Below are 7,122 nucleotides of genomic sequence, written 5' to 3'. Positions count from 1 at the left end.
TTGTCTATGCTATTTACCTATCCCCTGTGTCTTCCTTTTGTCTCTGGGCCCCTGTGAATCCAATCCAGCCCACTCTCTACATCCCAATGGTCTTATATGTTGTCACATCAGTTGTGCTTCAAATGTCCCCATATGTGTGACAATTTGTTTATCTGTTCATATACTACAGACATCTTGGTTTCATACATGTGAAATCCAATATGAATAAAACTATTGCGTTTATGTTCAAGCTGGATAGTGTTGAATATGTATTTTCACATCAACTGGGTAAATTTTATGGACATCTTTGCTGTATTGTATGGTGATACTATTGAAGACTTTACAAACACACCTCCAGCTATCTTGTAAAGTACCCTTATATATTCTGACCAATAATGAATGTGATTTTTGTTATTCTTGTCAATTTTTACACTGCTGTGTTTATTTGTTTATTATATCCATCTCAAAAATATTAGTGCTTAATGCTGGTTTAATTTGAGTTCTTTCTTTACAGTCCTTTTCCTTATGTCATAATTTTATGTGTTTTTTTTTTCTAATCTGCATATATTCAATGTAAAGACAATTCTTCGTTAATTTGCTGTTTTTAAATTTGATAATTTGTCACCTCATGGCTGAGTTTTACAAAGCCTTTATTAATTTTGCATTCAATGACTGCTGCTATTGTTAAATATTTATTTATTTACTTATTTGAAAGGTTGAGTTGCAGAGAGGAAAAGACAGAAAGAACTATCTTTGATCCACTGCTTCACTTCCGAAATTGCTGCAATGGCCAGGATTGGGTTGATTCAGGAGCTTCATCTCAATTTCGTTCATGGATACAGAGGCCTAAATACTTAAGCAATCCTCCACTGCTTTTCCATATATATTAGCAGTGAGCCGGATTAGAAATGGAGCATTCAGGACACAAATGGCATAGCAATCTGTGGCCTTACCCAACATCCTATAATACAAGCACCACATAAATACTTTGCTAATATTCTCTCCCAGGATAAGATGTATCTTTCATTATTTTATAAAATGCTTTTTGAATATAAGACATTTTTAATTTAATAGAATACATGTTACCTGACCAGCATTGTAGCAGAACAGGTAAAGCCATTGCCTGTGGTTTTGGCATGCCCTATGGACACTAGCACAAGTCCGGGCTGCTTCACTTCTATTTCAGCTTGTTGATAATGGCCCAGGAAAACAACCAAATATGACACTAGTGTTTGGGCCCCATTACCCGTATGAGAGACCTTGATGAAGCTCCTGGCTGCTGGTTGTTATACTCACTTGAGGAATGAACCAACATATGGATATGAAATATCCCTCGCTTGCTCCTTCTCTCTCTGTCCCTCTATATACCCCTCTGTGTGTGTATGTGTGTATAATTCTGACTTTCAAATTAAAGAAATCTTTATAAAACTGAAGTTTGCATTATATTTTATTGATCTATATTCAGTGTTGCATATAAAACTAATGTAATTAACTTCTTTTTTCATTTTACCTATGTAAAAGTCTATTCACTACGTTGAATGAGTTTATATGTTAGGTCCAAAATATGTATTTCTGTTTTTTTTTCCATTTGGTAATCCAAGAGCACTATATCCAATTGTTGGAAAAATACATATTCATCAAGGACCAGCACTGTGGCATAGTGGCACAGCCACTGCCTGGAATGCTCGCATCTCATATGGGCACTGATGCATGTCCTCTTTTATGGCCTGGAAAAGCATTAGAAGAAGGTCCAAGTGCTTGGACCTGTGCACTGATGTAGTAGACCTGGAAGAAGCTCCTGGTTCTTGGCTTTGGATCAACACAGCTCTGTCCATTGTGGACATTTGGGGAGTGAACCAGTGGATGGAAGACCTTTCTGTTTTTCCATTTCTCTGCTTGTAACTGTATTGCTCAAAAAAATCTTAAAAAGAATACATGTTCTTCTCTGTACCTTTCACCAAGATCAGGTAAGCATAAATATTTACCTCCATATATTTATGCCATTCCCGTTAGCCACATTTGTTCTTTACCCAACATCATGATCTTTTGATTACTGTATGTTTATAATAAAACATGAAATCAATAAATGTTTATTCCTCAGATTTACTATTATTCAACAATGTCCACAATTTACAAATTCAAAAATGTGTTGATAATTGTCTACAGGACAGCTTACTGGAATTTTTATTGGACCAAGCTGCATCTTGTGGTCCATGTGGGAAGAATGAATATCTTAATACTATTGTGTTTTTCAGTCATTAAGACATAAAATCCATTGATTTAGGTTTTTTCCCCAGAGGAAGCTCCCAGCTATTAGCTTCAGATTGACACAGCTCTGGTCATTGTGGCCAAGTGGGGAATGAACCATCAGAAGGAAGACCTCTCTCTCTTTCTGCCTTTGCTCTCTCTGAGTAACTCAGACTTTCAAATAAAAATAAATAAAATCAGTTAGTATTAGCAGACACTAGTCTTGTTGTGTGATCCCTTTGACTCTTAGACCTGTCAGTGTGATCAGTTGTGAACTGAAGATGATCACTTGGACTAGTGAGATGGCATTGGTAAATGCACCTTGATGGGATTGTATTGGAATGCCCTGGCACATTTCTAACTCCACTATTAGGGGCAAGTCTGATTGAGCATGTCTCAAATGGTACATCTCCTCCCTCTCTTTTACCCACTCTTATATTTAACAGGGATCACTTTTCAGTTAAAATTTAAACATCTAAGAATAATTGTGTGTTAATTACAGAGTTCAACCACTAGTACTAGAACAACAACAAAAAAATACTAAAATGGATAATGATTTACATTGTACATCAACAGTCAGGACAAGAGCTGATCAAGTCACTGTTTCTCATAATGCCCATTTCACTTCAACAGGTTTCCCCTTTGGTGCTCAGTTAGTTGTCACTGATCAGGGAAAACAAATGATATTTGTCTTTTTGGGACTGGCTTAATTCACTCAGCATGATGTTTTCCAGATTGCTCCATCTTGTTGCAAATGATCGGATTTCATTGTTCTTGACTGCTGTATAGTATTCTATAGAGTACATGTCCCATAATTTATCCAGTCTACTGTTGATGGGCATTTGGGTTGGTTCCAGGTCTTAGCTATTGTGAATTGAGCTGCAATAAACAATGTGCAGATGGCTTTTTTGTTTGCCAATTTAATTTCCTTTGGGTGAATTCCAAGGAGTGGGATGGCTGGTTGTATGGTAGGGTTATACAATCCAACATGGGAATTGGGAGACACAGCAGACTGATAGAATGGCAGATGTCCTACATAAATTTCTAGCCTCAGAATCAGCCCTTAAGGCCCTCAGATCTGGCTCAAGAGTCCATGAGAGCATTTTAGGCATGGAAAGCCAAGACACTCTGGCAAAAGAATAAAAAGAAGAAGACCTAAATGAAAGGTCTCTGCAAGTGAGATCCCAGTGGAAAGAATGGGGCCATCAAAGAAGGAGGTACTTTTCTCTGAAGGGAGGAGAGAACTTCCACTTTGACTATGACCCTGTCGGAATAAGATCGAAGTCAGCGAACCCTAAAGGCTTCCATAGCCTTGGCAACTCATGACTAGAGCCTAGGGAGATTACTGATGCCATGAACAAGAGTGTCAAATTGTTAATTCAACAACAGGAGTCACTGTGTACTTACATCTCATGTGGGATCTGTCCTTAATGTGTTGTCCAATGTAAAGTAATGTTATAACTAGTACTGAAACAGTATTTTTACACTTTGTTTTTCTGTGTGGGTGCAAACTGATGAAATCTTAGTATATATTGAATCGATCTTCTTATATAAAGATAATTGAAAATGAAAAAAAAACTTGGTGTTAAATTGGAAATTGCATAGAAAATTAATCAATTCTTAAAAAAATATCATGTAGGGTATCTGTCTTAAATGTGCTGTACACTGGTATTTAATGCTATAACTAGTACTGCATCAGTATTTTTCACTTGGTGTTGCTATGTGAGGGCAAACTGTTGAAATCTTTACTTAATATATACTAAACTGATCTGTATATAAAGAGAATTGAAAATGAATCTTGATGTGAATGGAAGGGGAGAGGGAGCAGGAAAGGGGAGGCTTGCGGGTGGGAGGGAAGTTATGGGGGGGAAAGCCATTGTAATCCATACGCTGTACTTTGGAAATTTATATGCATTAAATAAAAGTTTTAAAAAATAAAATAAACTATATTGAACAACAATATATAAATAAATAAAATCTTTAAAATATTGCTTCTACTTCTAATTTCAGTGGTTCATTGTTGGTATTTACAATAGTAGTTTATTTTGTATATGAACACAAAAAACCTCTCAAGATGATGTTGCTAGTGGCTGATGATTAATTCATTTTCTTTTCACTTAAAATAAGAAAAGGAGCACTTTACCAATGGAAACATTAGATGTTTTGTAGTCTTATCTTGCTCTAATTTGGATTCTTAAAGATTGCTGCTGTCATGTTTTTGACATTGTTAGTAATGAACCCTAACAGTGAAACAGTCAGCATTTATTACCAGTAACTTCAGTTCATGTTTTATAAGGAAAAATACACTGTAAGAAGGATTTATCTTTTCAAGTTTTTTTTTTTTCCTTTAACAAACTAAAGTGATTGGCACTAAGTGAACTTGAGATTATCCTCAGCATTGAGTTCTTAAGATAAAGGGCTTTTGGCTGGCGCCGAGGCTCATTAGGCTAATCCAGGTTCTAGTCCCGGTCGGGGCACCGGATTCTGTCCCGGTTGCCCCTCTTCCAGGCCAGCTCTCTGCTGTGGACACGGAGTGCAGTGGAGGATGGCCCAAGTGCTTGGTTCCTGCACCCCATGGGAGACCAGGATAAGCCCCTGGCTCCTGACATCAGATCAGTGCAGTGCGCCGGCCACAGCTCGCTACCGCGGTGGCCATTGGAGGGTGAACCAATGACAAAAGGAGGACCTTTCTCTCTGTCTCTCTCACTGTCCACTCTGCCTGTCAAAAAAAAAAATATAAAGGGCTTTCTTCTGCATTCAGGTGTTTCCTATAGAGGTAGATGATAATTTCCCATTTCTAAGGTTTTCCCTTTTGCTTCTTAAATTGATTGTACTTTCAAATTTATTGCTTTCTTCCTAATACTGCATTCCATCTGATTTTCAGGTCAGAACCCTGTTTCTTTTGAAGAACATCAGGGGAAGGTTATATTTGCATTGAGAAGTAAATGTGTTTTTACAGACTTGATGTTCAGTGAGTCTTCAGACAGCTCTTGAGACATTCCAAGATTATGACACCAGCCTTCTTGTCAGTACTGAAAGATGTATGCTTAATTAGAAAAACAAAAAAGCACAAACCCAGATAATTTTATTTTTATTTTTCGGGGGTTTTCTTTTTTATATTTTAGAAAATGAAGGAACATTACACAATCACACAAGGCCTCTCAGACTTCAGTTACTTAAAGAATGAGTTGAGATAGACATCTTAGATTTCACTCTCCTAAGTTCTTTAGCAAAGAGCCCTTACCAACTTAAGTTTCTAACCCCCTTCTTCAATCTTCTTTGCCAAAAGTTGAGTATACAGAAATATTTCTATATGTTTCTTTTTTTAAAGATTTATTTTATTTATTTGAAAGTCAGAGTTACACAAAGAGAGAAGGAGAGGCAGAGAGAGAGAGAGAGAGAGAGAGAGAGAGAGAGAGAGAGAGAGAGAGAGAAAGAGAGAGAGAGGTCTTCCATCCACTGGTTCACTCCCCAATTGGCTGAAGTGTTCTGAAGTCAGGAGCCAGGAGCCTCCTCCAGGTCTGCCACGAGGCTGCAGGGAGCCAAGGACTTAAGCGATCTTCTACAGCTTGCCCAGGCCATAGCCGAGAGCTGCATCAGAAGTGGAGTAGCTGGGACTTGAACCAGTGCCCATGTGGGATGCCAGCACTGCAGGCAGTGGCTTTACTTGCTATGCCACAGTGCCAGCCCTTCTAAATATTTCAATTTACAGCAGTTTTAGCATCTGTGTAGCTTGTATGCAATTAGAGACCTCTTCTATGGAAAGCTCAGTAATTTTTATTAAAAGATTGCTATTGTTCATGTATAATATGAAAAAGATTATTTAGTGAAACTGACAGTGTGAATTTAGAGTGATTAATTATTTGATATCATGTTCTCACTTAGGAGAACCTGCAGGAAAAAAAGTGATAGTTTATTGCTTTTCCTTGCTCATGTTCAACTTTGTCCACTTCCTCCTCCAGATGATAACATAACATCTCTATAGTAAGTGCTTCTCTGCCAGCCCGACCTGGCAGGACAAGTTATCCTTGACATCTGCTCTATAGTGCAGTGCACTGCCTTTGGCCAAAACTCAAAAGCATTGCCATTTATAGGGTTAGTAGAAATTGTAGGTAGACTGAAGCCTGTTAAGATATACAGTGTAGACTTTAAATTTGGAAGCCCCTGTTAAAATGTGTGTATCTTTGCAGTTGTGCAGTTATCGGATTCTACTGTCTATTGTTTGTGCTTGACAGGTCTTAAGTTGCATATTTTTTTGCAAAAATGTATATACTTTCTTGGAGATCAGTGTGAAATTAGGATAGCCATTTCTTTTAATATTTGCTGAAAATATTCATTTGATGTTAGTTGGATCATTAACTTGTCACCAAGCAGGACTATATTTAAAACTAAATTGAAAATGGTTTGTGTCCTATATGTGTTTATTTCTGATTAAAAATAATTCTTCACAATGCTTATTTTTATTCAACACATTAACAAGTTGTAAAACAGAACTTTATCAATAGTAGGCAAAGAATTTCAGGATCCTATATAGACAAGATTATAAAGTCATATAATTTGGAAAGCAGTGTTTCATTATGAAACAGCTCTCAGGGTGCTTGTAAAGCCAATCTAATTAAAATATGTATAAATGTTTTTGAAAAAAATTGAATGGTTCCTGGAGATTATTCTGGCATGACAGACCCCCATTGCAGCAAATTACTTAAAATAAAAACAAATGCCAACCATTTAAATGTTCTGTAAATGGTCTGAAGGTCATCCAGCAAATAAAAGAAAAATAGTTGCTAAAGAAGGTCTTCTAAGAATCAGTAAGAGCATGGAGATCCAGTGGTATTTGAATCCAGACCCCCTCTCTCTCTCTCTTGTCAGTGAAATGGGAACTCTATTTCAGACACA

This window comes from Lepus europaeus, chromosome Y (assembly GCF_033115175.1).
Source record: "Lepus europaeus isolate LE1 chromosome Y, mLepTim1.pri, whole genome shotgun sequence".
Classification (NCBI taxonomy): Eukaryota; Metazoa; Chordata; class Mammalia; order Lagomorpha; family Leporidae; genus Lepus; species Lepus europaeus.
Note: the sequence above shows the minus strand (reverse complement) of the source record.